Source organism: Castanea sativa, chromosome 1 (genome assembly GCF_040712315.1).
Source record: "Castanea sativa cultivar Marrone di Chiusa Pesio chromosome 1, ASM4071231v1".
NCBI classification, from domain to species: Eukaryota; Viridiplantae; Streptophyta; class Magnoliopsida; order Fagales; family Fagaceae; genus Castanea; species Castanea sativa.
This window is the reverse complement of record NC_134013.1, coordinates 5276390-5292185: the sequence shown is the minus strand read 5'-3', so window position 1 is coordinate 5292185 and position 15796 is coordinate 5276390. Positions and strand designations below refer to the sequence as shown.

The 15796-nt window shown below is 33.2% G+C and overlaps 1 long non-coding RNA gene across 12 annotated transcripts; it reads right to left on the bottom strand.

The window, feature by feature from the left end:
• Nucleotides 1–8526: 8526 nt before the first annotated feature.
• On the bottom strand, nucleotides 8527–13916 carry LOC142607371 (uncharacterized). 12 transcript variants are annotated; one of them, XR_012839316.1, is made up of 7 exons: nucleotides 13647–13916; nucleotides 12780–12893; nucleotides 12150–12517; nucleotides 11915–11943; nucleotides 11765–11827; nucleotides 11400–11504; nucleotides 8527–10047 (listed from the first exon to the last, which is right to left on the bottom strand). It is a non-coding gene; the product is annotated as an uncharacterized LOC142607371 (long non-coding RNA). The 12 variants fall into 12 exon arrangements; XR_012839311.1 differs by having other exon boundaries at nucleotides 12780–13916; XR_012839310.1 differs by having other exon boundaries at nucleotides 12150–12893; nucleotides 13524–13916.
• Nucleotides 13917–15796: the final 1880 nt, after the last annotated feature.

Here is a 15796-nt window from a genome sequence, read left to right as displayed (position 1 = left end):
TTTAGATTAATACAAATTCAAACTATTATCAATAAACACAGACTTTTGTCAAATTCTTTCTCCAGTGGATTCCTATTTTTTTCCTTGTGGATTCAGGGAAACCTTTTGTGGATTTAAGGTTTACTAGCAGAAGCTAATAGTTTAGTTTTTGTTCCATTAAGAGAGCATTGTGTGTGATTTCTTCTAGCTTCCGCGACATCAGTCGGTATCAGAGTCTTGACATAACTTGGTCTAATGGCTAACCGGCGAGATGGTGACTACCACAACAATGACAGTGGCAACAACGTCGACAACACAACCCTTACTAGGGATGAGTTCCTTAATTTTTGTGATGAGAATCACCAATTTTGTGATAAGAGTCAGCAATTTATAAGTGAAATCAAGCAAAAGATTGCTACTCTTCTTGCTAGGAAATCATCTCACAACAACAATGACCAATATATTCAATGATGCATTCCTTACTACAAGAAAATTTCATTCTTGACAAAGATATGTGTATGTTAGATTTTATTAATTGGCTTCTTGATTTGGAAGAGTATTTTAATTTTTGGAATATTTGTGATGAAGAAAAAGTGTGGCTTGCGTCTAATAAATTGGACGATGAAGCAAAGGAATGGTGGGAAGATATTCAAATCAATAGAAAGTGACGAGGTAAGCATCCAATTTGCTCTTGGCAAAGAATGAAAAGGGTATTAATTGATTTATGGTTTCACTATTGATAGACTAAGAATGTATTGACCCCTTTGGTAAATTAATCAATTAATTAGCCAAGTTAATTAATTAGATTCAATTTCATGCAATAAGCGTGGTAGCACAAACAAATCATCAACTGTATTAAATGCAGCGAAAAATAAATTTGACACTGGTGATTTGTTTATGAATGGGGAAAACTACTGAGGCAAAACCCCATCGGGTGAATTTAAGGTCACCACTCCCGAGAATCTACTATTATCAAACAAGCGGTTACAAGTAAAAGGAATCTCAATACCTAATACTAACCTACAGTTGAACCCTTATCCCAATACCCAATTAGACTTGTGATGTAGTGACAATCTCTTCTTTTAATGCACGGCTCCCAGTACATGACTAACCAATAGAAGAACGGATCCAAGTATGTGACTAACACACCAACTTGAGGAAGATGTTGGATGCAAAGTTCTTCAGTTCATCCAATGATGAAGATCAAGAAGCTCATTGGTTACAAAACCCTTGGTGCAAAGATGCAGCAACTTCTACAAGGAATATGATGAACTAGGGCAAATTCTGTCTTCGGTCACAATTTGCATGCACAATCAATTTGCATTGAGTTGCATCACTTTGCATCACCTTTGATGGCCCTTTAAATAATCCTTATATATGTCTAGGGTTGTGAAAAAAGAAACCCTACATAAATATACATGGATATGCGTGAAATCAGTTCTAGAAATTTGAATTTCGTAATCCTTGACAGATACAGCTTTTGTCAAGCTTCATCATTAAACCTCGATGAATATGTATCTGTTGAGCTATCGATCAAGCTTTAATGAACAACACTTCTTCACTTGTTTCTTAGACAGATTTGCATGGCTTCAATACTAAACTTGAATTCTTGTTCATTGAAATACAAAATCCATCCTAGATCTACCTAATTACGAGTAAAGTGCATTTTGTCAAATGATTAGCTAATTTACATAACATATGTCTCTAACAATATCCACATATGTCCTAACAATCTCTCCCTTTATCAATCCGTGACAAAACCACAACAAACAAATGATGTATGAGAGAAGTATTAAATCACTAAACTCATAATCATTTGTTAAATACAATAAAAGCTAATCCTAACACAAACTCTTGAAAAACATTGCAAGAAGAGAGTTCATGGCATGATTGCTTGCTCACTCCCAAGTGTAGGAGATCGTAGAAATATAATTCCCGGAGTATCGAAGTCGAACCACAAGGAGTAGATAGATTCAAAGACAATATAATTAAACAACAATTTGGGTGAAGAAGAAAAGTACTTTTGCTTGGTGATTGTTAACAAGAATAATAATAAAAACTGATTTAAATCAATAATGTAAATACTGGGGCATCAGAGTGTTTCTTTATATTGATATGAAATTCTTTGTGATCTAAGAAATTATATATTTAATAATTGAATGTTCTTATACAATTAAATACTTATGATTCGGTTGAACTGAGACAATTCAAGAATACATGATAACCTAGATTAATAATGCAGTTAGAAAAGTTTTCAGAAAACCCATTCACTTTAAAAATTGATTTCTATTTGAAGCTATTAGAAATTTATCTAAAAAATTAGAAAAACATGATTGAACTTATTGAAAGCATGGAAGAACTAATACATCAAAAGAAATCTAATTGAACAATCAAATATGTTGTTGATAAAATCTTAGAAAGAATCACATTAAATATTCATACAGTATAGAAGAAACATAACCTCTAGCCCTAGTGTTGGGAAATTTAGACCCCAGTTGATAGAATTAATTAGTTTTAAACCCAAGTTGTTAATTAGATTTATTATGAATAAACCTTGTTAAAACAAACTAACATTGATATCATGTCAATATCATGTAGTGGAAAAATAAGTAAGACAAGATATAATGACCCAGGAAAACCAATGAAACAAACTAGTTTCATAGTAAAAAAAACATGGGGGGAAACCTTCCCGAAAAGCAATCCACTATAGTAAAGATAAGTTTCATATCTAGTACAAAACTTTTGTCCCTAGACTCTACAATCCCCGTAGATGAACTTACAGCATTAACCTTCTACCGCTTTAGAACCTCTGAACTCTTCAATATATGAACGTCACCCTTTTGATGCATGGATCCCAGCACGTGACTAATTCCTTTGCACGAATCCCAGTACGTGACTTACTCACAAACTTGAGGAAGAATAATATTGGCCGCAAAGTTCTTCACTTCATCAACAGTGAAGATCAAAAAGCACTTGGTTACAAAACCCTAAGGCGCAAAGACGCAGTAGCTTCTCTCAGAGAGAATAAGGCAACAGTCACCTTTTTCATGTGTTCTCCTTGTATTCTCATATGTGACGGCCTCTAAAATAAGCCTTATATATGTCTAGGGTTGTGAGAAAAGAAATCTTACACAAAAACATAAGCATGGGCCGAAAATCAGATCTGAAAAATTGATTTTTGTAATTCTTGATAGATACCTCGATAGATAGCTATCTGTTGAGACCTATTGCGAGCTATCAAGAAGCTATCGAGCATCCAAAATGTTTCTCAATTGATCGAAGTAGCTATCGAGAGCTATCGAGATTGCGATAAAGAAAAGCTGAAAAGTCTCGATAAATAGCCTAGATGTCGAGAGCTATTGAAGAGCTATCAAGATTTAATGAAACAACACTTCTTTACTTGTTTGTTGGACAAACTTGCATGGCTTTAACACTTGAACTTGAAACCTTGTTTCTTGAAGTATTAAACACATCCTAGATCTACCCAAATACAAATAAAGTGCGTTTTGTCAAAGGATTAGTCAATTACATAAAATTGACATATGTTCTTAACATGATTCACATATGTCCTAACACCTAGCATAGAGTTTAGGTGGCCATTAGAGAAAGGAAAATACAAGGTTTTCTCTGCCAAATTCGTTCTCCACAGTCTCTCTTCAAAACCCTAATGTCCAAGTGTCCAAAGAAAAAATAACTTCTACTATTTTAATTTTCGTCCAGGTTTACAGCAGTAATTTGTGAGTTGTAGATATATAAGTCATGGTTCCAACCCATCTAGCCTTGTATCAATTGGATTTTTGAGGAGAGAGATACATCTAAAATACTGATCAGTGCTCAAATATGATTTTTCCTTTTCATATTCCGCCTCTTTGATTTCTTTCCTTATTTAAAGCTTCCAAACATGGTAGACGACCCAAGTACTGTAGCTGCACCTCCTTAGACATTTAAGCATGGTCCTTTAACTCCATTTTAATTCTAGTTCGGCCTCCATTCTCTCACAAACTCCTGTAAACTCATCTTTTTCACATGATTTCCTGAGAATAAAAAATTACACGCAATAAATGACATCTTATTCAAGAAATTATGTAAAGATAAATAATATGGATTAATGCAAATCATGGCTTAATTATACAAATTAAGTATAGTAATAAGGAGATAATGCCTATATAAATATAGAACAAGTATACATTTTAAGGCATTATCAATGATAGATTTTGACAACCTGTCTTTTTGAAACACTTTAAACAAAACTTATCAAGACATCTTAGTGTGAAACAGAAATGAAAGATTGCATACAAAAAGAAACATTTGTATAAAGATAGAAAAGAAACAACACATGGAGAGATAGGTGAATAACAACATACATCTAAATGAGAAATAAAAACAATGTATGTCATAAATAAATGGTCACAAGACCCGTGTACAAGAGGATATGCAACTAAAGATAAAAGAAAAGAAAAGTACATATAATCCTCACTACATCCTTGCAAAAATATAGACACTCCCCCTAACAAAAATGTCCTATGCTAACTCTCCCCTTAAATACATGACTACTCTCATCATCCCAAAACCACTCTCCCTTTTTGTCATGAATGACAAAGGGTATGTCACTGAGATGTCGTCATCTCCTCATCACTAGAAGAGCTAGCATCCTCATCCTCCTCATCATCATCACCATTAGCAGCATCCTCATCCTCAGAAGCCTCTGGAGAAGGAGATGGAGAAGCAACGAAACAACCAAGGCGAGCCTATCGTCGAGCAATACAACCAACATGGGTTTTCACCTGATACAACTCAATAATGAGAGTATCAAGGCGATCATCCATGTGCTGAAACTGCGCCATGACCATCTCAAAAATCACACCACCCACAGAAGAAGAAGGAACAGAGGTGGAAGGAATGGTAGGGGCTAAAGGATCTGTCGTCTCGGTCCGTGGCCACTTCGGTCGAAGTTGGGCCTCGCTTTGCCGAATAGAAGCTACGTTGATGGCACGCATGACTGTATAGAGAGGAGAATTAGGGATAGGGATAGAAAGATGGCAAAGGATTTGCGTGATAACCGAAGGAAAGATGAGCTTATCACAGGTCGTCGTATCCCTATAGACATCTATAATGGAAGTGATAAAGTGAGAAGGGAAGTCTATAGAGTGGTCCTTTAAGAGGGATAGCAAAAATTGAGCACAAGGCTTTGTGATGGAGTTAGAGTAAGACAGTAGATGGAGAAAGAATGTCATTTCCATATTAAGGAATCTCGAGCCTTTTACAAAGCCTGAGCATGGGGTGTTTTGGCGTTCACCCCATATGGAGGGCGTCTCACAGAAGAGAGATAGAAGCTCGTCTTTGGACACAGTCCTCAGATGTTGACAAGTGGGGTAGTCAGGATGCACTACCCATGGGATGTGTAGTATCTTAGATACAAGATCCAGAGTGACTACGATACGTGTACCTTTGATATGCGTAGCAAACTGAGATACAGAGGTATCAATACCGTGCATATTGGAGTAAAACTCCTATATGATCAGGATGGGACACCTTAAAGGTATCTCATAAAGAGATTCCCATCCCCGAGTGTGAATGACATCAGGTAGAGCAGTATTGGAAAAATTTGACAGAATCACATGGCGCTCCAGATGAACACCACTTTGAGAAAAGTTCTCTGAGAAGTCCTAGTGGGCTTTATCATCACGGAACCGAATGTGAGTAGGGGAAGATCAGAAGAAGAAGATGACCTGGAACGAAAAGGGTTTCGGATTGGAGTAGATTTGCACTTGGGTGCCATGCGCGGTCTATTCGCGAGAGAGAGAGAGAGAGAGAGAGAGAGAGAGAGAGAGAGAGGAAACACAATCACAACCCAGAACAGATAGAAAAGAAGGGTACATATGCATGAACATGTGAAGTGCCAAAAAAAAAAAAATATCATAGGTTCAACCCAATCCAAACCTATTAGCACACAATTTCCAAAAATTCAAGCACACATCAAAATGAATGAAACATTGTGAAAATGCTAATGGAATGTAATGCATGATCATATAGCATCAAATAAACAACACCCAACCCAAAACTTTCACAAAAATCTCAAAAATTTTCAAAAACCTCAAAATTTTCAAAGAAAACCCAAAAACCTAGGTCTAACGTGTGAAATGCATGAGAAACGAGGGATTTGAAGATCATACCACAAGATTGAAGCTTGATTAGGCTGAAAACTTGAAAGGAGTGGAGATTAGAGTGAGAGGAAAGTGTTTGGAGGGAGAGAAAAGAATTTCTATTGAGAGAGGTGAGAAAAAAAATGAATCTGATTTCGCGCTGAAGGTATATATAGAAATCGTAGCTCAATGGATAAATCTCGATAGATCTAAATATGTCGAGGTGCTGTCAAGATTTTGTCTATGGCAAAAGCTCCTCGATGGATCGAGAAGCTATTGAGACAAAGTCTAGAAAGCTTGATGGATTGAATTTGCGATAAGATCAGTCGAGAAAAAAAGTCCAAGGGGCTCGATAGATAGGAAGCTGTCGAGGATCTGTCGAGAAGCTGTTGAGATTGATAAAATGGAGTTTTTCAAATAGAGAAAAAACACAAAGAGATAAATGCAACAAGCAAGCTACTCAAACATAGATCCAATCAACATGTTAAGCTCTCAAAAACATCTCTCAACAAGAAAATGCAAAGCATTCATAGATCCAAAAACACACACACACATACTAAACAAGTCTAACAAATTTTATATTTCAAAAACAAGTCAAGACAGTTTAGTGAGCATATATTAACACATTTATTCCTTGTGATGACCAAATCACATTGTACCTGCACATGTATCAAAAGTAGCAAAAAATTTGCGTGTTGTGTGTGAAAACATAGCAAGAGTGCATAAGTGTCTCATATTATGACGATTTGAGATATAAGAAAATCAAATTCACTCACACACAATCATAACTGCTTGATGGGGACTATCACCATCGAGGTACATCTTATAACTCCTACATCTCCTAGACACTCGCTTGCAACCACTTTTAAAAGCATTTTGATTCTTCTTGCTTTTGATATTCTTTGCATATTTTTTCCTTTTGAGCATATCATGCATGGGCATATAAGAGAGAGAGAAGATATACCCAATTATATAAGCTTAAACATCACAATTTTGCTATACCAAAGCATACAGATGTTATTCATGATTGGCGGGCTTTAGTGGTGAGATGATTATTTATGCCCTTCTCTTAAGATTTTTTAGTAATTTCCATCAAAAAGAGTGATATGAGTGTTAAGTACAAGAGATTACTTAATTGTACTCATCACAAACACGAGCCACAAAGTAAGATTTCTAGCCAAATTAGGGTTTTGATGCTTTCATAGTCGCCTTAGGGTTTCTAGCCACCCTAAGTTTTCTTTACTATTTAAACACATTGTAGCCTCTAAAGGCAATTTAGTTTTTCCGATTAATAAAAATTCAGACTAAACACAGACTTTTGTCAAATTATTTCTCTGGTGGATTTTAATTTATCTCCTTATGGATTCATGAAAACCCCTTGTGGATTCGAAATTTACTACCAGAAGCTAATAGTTTAGTTTCAGTTCTATCAAGAGAGCATCATGTGTGCTTTCTTCAGGCTTCCATGACATTAGGATCCAAATCAATACACGTAACAAAGCTTCACCTTGGCCTAAATTTGGTCAAGCCCTACAAACAAAATTCTTCCATCACCTTCACCAAAGGCCCCTAAGGACAATCACTATATGCAAATACCAATCATGTCCATAATGTTTACTGGATTATCTGCTGAAGAAAAAAAAAAGAAACAAATTTGCAACTAAAGGTACACGCATTCACATGAATCATATCTTCGTATTGTCATACTTGGTTTTTCATAGGAGCATGAAAAGATTAGATCAGAACTCAAATATTAAGCTCTGCCATATTCTTCCTTTTGATTTTTGTTCTTAATATAACCTTTTTTTTTTTTTTTTTTTTAGGCTAATTCATATAGTAAAACAAGTGTTACGGAGAGTTGTATCCAACATTTATATTCCACTAACGTCCGGAGGCATTATTTCTTGAATCTCTTTGGAGATTGTTGTGATCTTAGTTAGTGTTAGTGGTGGTGTTGGGTCCATGTTGGCAACCCATGACTGCCTCCATCAGTGTTTGTTTATTCTTTTTAATACAACTAGTCGCTAACCCGTGCGATGCATGAGATAGTTTTTAAAAAACATATATATTTGCTTAGAGAAATAATCACTTTAAACAAATAAGAATTCACCTCTACTTACAATGGCTCAAAACATACTATGTAAGTATAATTTTATTTGAAACGTAATCAAACATTAAAGGAAACTAAACAATTGTATATCAATTATTGCAAAATATCTAGATGAACAAAAAATATACAATAAATGAATGCTTAGGCAGATATTCCATTTAATATTTTTTATTTATTCATCTTTTGACTTATTTAAAAAATATATTCCTTACACTTTGTAATCTAGAAGAGTAGATGATACTCATATTCTACATGAGCACAATATATAGGAAGAAAATCGTAACAAACTTTAGGGACAGTAATTTAAGGATTTAACTATTTTTAGAGATAATTTTATAACTAAATTCATACAAATAAGTTATAACACTCCCTCTCTCGAAAACTTTAAAAACTACTATTCAAGCATAAGTAAATAAAGATGCAACAACTACCAAAATAGCTTTTACATAAATATTTTGAAATTCCCAAGGTCTTTATACACAAAGGCAAAACAAATCTCCAGTGTACAGCTCCTAATCTACACTTGAAAATATTATCTGCAAAATAAGAGAATTCATACCTAAAAAATAATTCATTTAGAAGGAAATAAAGGGAGTCAATATATATTTTCTACTGTTAATGGAGGCTTGCAATTAGTATGCACTTCCCTCCCTTTACCACTCATCTGAAACAATGGGAAGAATACTTTACATAAATCCATGAATTGCTTATAGGGGATAAAACAATTATGAAAGATACCATTTATTTCAAAAAAAGAAAAAGAAAGAATAATCATAATGAATCGAAAAGCAAGTAATATGGATGGCTTAGTGATGATGATCCAATATGTTTTGAAAATATTGAACATCAATGCAAGAACCTAAACGTGACTTTCATTGAACATTAAATTTATCATGAATTCTATCCAACACATGCTAGAAACTTTAATTCAAAAACTTTTCACAACTAAAGAAAATCAGATATGACTACAAACGATGTGAAAAAATTTTTAAAACTTTATTAGCAAAATATATTAAAAAACAAACATAGACCAAATACAATAGAAACTGATAAGGAACTTCATTAGCACAACTTTCCAATCAAAGCACAAAAGCATATGAAGATAAAGAAAAGGCTAAATGTACTACTCATTTTACAACAAAAGGCTTAGACTACTTACTTCAATGAACAATTGAAGGAGTGACAGTTCATAACTTTGTACAAATGAGTCATTCTATCCACTACAATGACAACTTCAAATTCTAAAGCATCATCCAAGATGTTGGATTTATGAATGTAGTATTATACAAAATATGAATGATTCCAAATTCATGGAAACTAAAAAGGCCTAACAGAAGCGTCTAATGAGGGAAACATGAAAAAAAAAAAAAAACGTTAGCTTGAATTTTACTTGCCTTAGTCAAATGAGTTCGATGTTGTTCTAGACAGAGAGACTTTCAAAGGATGTTACAAACCCCAAGAGATTGCACATTGGAGATGGTGAATTTAAAAAAATAATGTATGATATAGGTGGAACATTTTGAACAATGAATTTCATGGTTTTATCTTCTCATATACTTGGTTCAGCCACAAAAATATTGCTTTATATGCATAGGAGGGGATGCGGTGTTTACCTTCATTGGTAAAGGAACAACGTTAGCACCGAATCACCCAGATCTAGAAAGACAAATAAGACTCTAGTAGAAAAAGAATTTATTGGCACAATCAGAATCCTTAAAAGAAGCAATATAGAAAGAGTTTCTCTATTCTTGTTCCAAAAAAGCAATCTTTAAGCTGCAGAGTCCCACTCCATGGTCAGAAACTCTGTGCATAAACCTGCTATTAGATATAACTATCAAACTAATGGTTTAAAAAGCCTATCAAACTAATGATTAAATAGAGACAAATAGAAATGCATATCATTAGTTAATATAAAGACATAATACATAAGCTAAGACAGAGGCAGCAGGAACATTAAAAAATCTTATCAGATTAATATGAAATTGAAGTATTCTAAACATAATATACAAAGTTTGAGAAAAATGATTTGGCAATTTTTCTATTATTTGAATCTTAAAATTTTCTCCTATCTTAAAGCCAAAAACAGTTCCAATTATAAGATATGACATTAAGGAATCATGGATGAAAAGAAAAGATACCAAGTGTCAAATTAATTTGAAGATAACTACTATAAGAATAAAAAATAAAAACAAAAAACAAAAGAGTCAGCAGTGAAGTTGGATAGAGAAAATTAAACATCTTAGACTTCTAAAGTGATCAAGCAGAGGAGGCATCCAATTCATATTCATTTGTAGGCCCAAAATGTCCTATATATAAATGAAGTAAGGTGAAGGTGACTGTTGCTACCATTTTGAAATAAAAAAGGTAATAATTTCAATTGCTCAAGTCTTTGCAAACAATTAAATGTTATTGTTCATGTGAGAGAGGACCATAGATAATAGTAGTTTTATGCTGATTTTAAAAGGGGAAGATGAAAGAATAAAATCAGAAAAATTCAAAGAAAAGACAAAAGAAAAGAACCGACTTATCTTAATTAGATACAGATCCAACCACAATTCTTCCAGCATACAGTCTAAATGCATAAGTATAGAGAATTAGGACATTTTGGAAGTAGTTTAACATAGAAACAACTTTGAAATACAAAATAATTTCAACTTAAAAGACATAATGCTATGATGTTAACTGTTTCATTTGGTCATATGTGGCTGGGTTAACAGCATTTACTGTAGCATTTTGTGCTACATTAGGGCCAAGGCTAGTCCAATAATTTTCTTAACAGATTTGTGAAGGACATAATAGCTTACATTCATGATTCTTGTATTTGACTTAGAGTAATTAATAATATGTACAATTCCCCTACTACATAGCTAATTTGTCTTTAAGTTGCGCATGCTTAAATATCTAAAGCATTTAAACAATGTAGATGTCAATGGTACTGAACTCTTAACTTCCAAGGATTTGTTCACAACAGATGAAAATATTATACCTGAGCACTTATTATCTCTAACTAATACATAAATCATTATGAAATTTGTAATTCTCATGCCTATAGTGGTTCTTTTTTAAGAGAACCATCTATAGCTCACAATATCAATGGAATAAGAATAAGAATATCAAATTCTAAAAAAATATAAATTATGTAGTAAACAAAGAAAGCACCAGATTACCAATCAAAGTGAGTATTGGCTTTGCAATGCCCCAATTTATACTATCTCCCCTTTGCCCTGCTCTTCCTCATTTATTAGCCAAAAATCTCTCCTTTTTTTCTTTTTCTATATCAATTAACACATGTCAGAACAAAGAAAAACAACAAAATTAAACTTTATGTGATATCCCAGAACATTAATAGTGAAACTAAAACAAATCCAAATATTTTATTAATAGTGAAACTAAAACAAACCCAAATATTTAATTAGACTGTAAAAAGGGGAAACTCAATACAGATCAAACCAAAAAAAAATCCATCTTTGTTTCTCATAAAAGACCTTAAAACACAACAAATTTTTCCAACATACTCAAAATATGTCTTTACCTGCACATCACAGGGTCCAATTGTATCCTTGTGGCCTGCAGAATCTTGATGAGTAATGCCTCCCTAAAATCCAAAAAACCCAATTTTAATTTCTTTACAATTAAACCAGATAATAATCAAGTAATTGAATAGCTTTGTGACAAAGTGTACCTGTAACATGTATGTGACAGTCAAAAAACCTGTAAAACAGAATATATATCAGAATATACTGAAATTATCATACACAATGGGTCAAGATTGATGAACGCACATAATATCAAAAACAACAATGAGTGCAGAACCTCTGTGTGGATGATCTAGAAATCCACCAAGAGGAATCACTGCAATCCATATCAATCAAAGAAATTTGAAATTTGAAAAAGATCAAAATGAAAAATTTTCATACCTTAAAATAGTCAAACATTAGAAGAATCCTAATTCTTCAAGTCAATCCTGAAAATCTAATACCTAGATGATAAAAACTCAAGAAAACAATATAACCATGAATCAAAATGGACACAAACCAAACTTTAAGGAGTGAGAGGAGTGAGGCCTTACTGAAACACCAAACAAACTTTAAGGAGTGAGAGGACTATGGTTGGAGAGGGAGTTGAGGGCGACCTTGGAGGTAGAATGCTCGACATGTTCGGTGGAATTAGAAATTTCAAAGTGAATGGGAACAAAAGAAATAGAACCAGAAAAGAGTCGGGTTTTTTCTTTCTTCAAAGATATCGTGTCACTCGCATGGTATTCATATAACTCTAACATCGAATTCTGCAAAAGACAATTAAAGTCTACCAAGATTTTTCTCTACAAATGTTTGGCTGCCCCAACCTTATCATGTAAAGAATTGGAACAGAGGAAAAAAAAACAAAGGGAAGAATTGGAGTTTGATTTTCAAATTAAACTCAGATTTAAATTATATATCAACAAAAAATACACATTGCTTCTGTACTGTTTTGCAGAAAATAAACTGAACAATAAGGAGGAAAAAATAGAGTGAAACGGAACAAACAATATGGAGAATCACCTTCACCTTTGACTAACTTGAAAGCGCATCCCTTCAAGACTTGTAGTGTCCAATCTTCTAAATCTTAGTTGCTTCAATAGATTTTCTTTTGAAATAGAGCAATGTGAGTATTATCGACAACTATAATAAAACACAATGTAGACAATCCATTAAATGATGAAAACGATATCAAGCAGTGATATAGATGTGTATATTACAAATTAACAATTGAAACTGAATTGAACTCCATCTATTGAATGAAATTTGGTTTATTAAATAGAGGAATAAACAAAGTTTAATACAATCAATCACCCCACTAAAAATATGGTGTAGTACTCTTAAATTTTACTGGTTTAAACAGATCATTGGTTTTTTTTTTTTTTTTTGGTGTGGTATTCAAAAAATTAATAAATAAATTTAAAAATTAAAATGAGACACACATGTTCAGCAATTTTGAACAACCATACTAACCAACCCAAACCTTCAAAACAGAAATAATATCGCCACAAAATGAAAAATAGCAGCAGCCCCAACATAACATTCCACAGTCTAGCATATAAAAGACCGAAAGATTATATTACCCATTAAACTTGTTTACTGTTTCTTAATGTACAAAACTAACTTACGTTTACAATGCCCATATAATAAATTATAGAAAGGGAAAACCAATGTAAGATAAATACAACCAAAAAAACCCAGAATCAAAACCAAATTAAAGAATCCCAGGAAAATAAAAATCCAATAAAAATTGCATTAAAAAAAATTCAATACCAGAATTTTAATGATTCTTCTTTGGTATAACTCTAACAACAAAGGAAGAAAAAAACGTAGAAACTCTGCAAAAAAAAACAAAAAATCAATTAAGAGGAAAGAGAAAGCGGAAAAGAAGCACACCACAAAGCAAAAATCGGGTTTTCTGAAGGACAGCTCAGTCGGCTGGGTTGGACTAATGGACGGGCTAGGAGGCGATCGTGGAGGCCACTTTCACCTTCAACGGTGGCGATGTCAACAGCCCCGGTTTAGATTAAGCCCGCTTCTTTATTGTTGTTAGATTCAGAGAAAGGCGAGAGATAAAGACCGATGGTGGTTCTGGCCTTCTGGGTTGTGGAGAGAAAATTAGTAGTGAAGATGGGCAAAGAATCGGTTAATTTTGAGGGAGGAGATTTTTTTTTTTTTGGTTGTATTATTGGGTTTTATGTATTATCGGGTTTAAGTGAAAAAAAAAAAATCAAAATTTTTGTTTTTTTTTTAAAATATAATTCTAACATTATATCCTTGACTATTTTTTTTCATGATTATGATTGATTGTCTGTTATTTTTATATAAAGCTAGTACTTTTTCTCCATTAGCCAAAATCTGCTATATCATAATTGTTGTCCTAAATTTTTTCCTTTGAAAATAATTGAGAATATTTGACACGAGAGAATCTAATTATTAGATTTTGGTGGTTGTTAATACCTATCTTCAGGCATTCTTAAGAAAGTATTGATTGGAATTCACCTGCATTGGAAAGCAAAAAAGAAAGAAAAAAATTTAATTAATAAAAAGTGGATTCATAAATTGAAAATAACTCGTGTGTCATATTTTGCTCCATTGCATTGATTGTCTCATCTTTGAAGAATACTTTTTAGGATATTCGTTAATTGAACTCATAAATTTTAGTAGCTATAGAATTAGGAGCAATAATGGTATTGAAATAAGTTCTGAAATTGTACTTTTTAAAGTAGACCATATAAATTCTGCTTCCTCCAAGTAAACATGGTGAGCAGACAATATTCTTTGTTATGACAACTTGGATATTACATAGCTGACAAGGAAATACAAGCATGACCAGAAAGAAAAAGAAAAGTAAACATGAAACCAACACAAACGCATTGCCACCTCATATCAATTTATACAGAAACATTGCGGAAGATCTAGCTTCTTCTCGATTCTACATTATAGAAGAAGCTGAAGCTTGCAATCACATAGCACCCATATCATTAGTACATGATTTTTCACAAGTTATTGCTAAGTACGTAAACGTAACTAAGTATATCTACGCCTTAACGGTATATTAAAGTTGCATAGCGTATTCCACGAGTTTGTTCAGCTCCTGGTCGTTGATTTGCCCGTCTTTGTTGGCATCAGCATGGTGAATCCCGTCGATTCATGGTTGACAAATTTGGGCATGTATTTCTAATTGAACTTAAGTTTATGTAAAGTGGATATATTTTTAATTTACATCACCCCAAACACATAAAATGAAAATGATTTATATAACATTTTCAGGAACGGAACTAAATATTGAAATAAAAAAATTATCTGAAAAAATTTTACAAGCAAACAGACAGGTTACATGTTATAATTGATGAGATAATTGGTTGGGATTTAAGAAAAAAGAATTGAAGAACGAAAGTAAAATTGATAATTTGATATAAAATGCCAAACTATTTGAATTTAATTTTATACTTAAATCCCAAACTATTTAGTCTATGGAATTCACCGACAAATGAAATGCAAGCTATTTGCTATAACCTGTCTTCCACCAAGATATTCAGCGTACAATTTTATCGTCCTACAAATGCAATTCGTGTTATTGGTATAAAATGCTTTTTGTCTCATTATTCTTTGTGGCTTTAGAAAGCTTACTGTTCTGTTTTATGTTTTATTTCTTAATTTTTCCCATTTTGAGTTGCCTTTGGAAAAATAGAATGTATATAGTTTCTCTATGTTACCATGTCCAGCAACAACATAGTTGTACACAGAACTAAGTATTTTTTTCCCTTCTTTTCCATGTGTTGCAGGAAAATGGGTATCAATTACTTTTTCTTAGTGCACGTGCAATTTCACAGGCTTATCACACTAGACAATTTCTATTCAACCTTAAGCAGGTAATGCTTAAAGAAATTGAGGATTGATTCTCTATTTGAGGTTGAAACATCCAAATCAAGAAAGTACAAGTTTTATGTTTATTTTCTTGTTTTGATATGTAAAGGATGGGAAGGCTTTACCGGATGGGCCTGTTGTTATTTCCCCCGATGGATTTTATCCTTTATATCGAG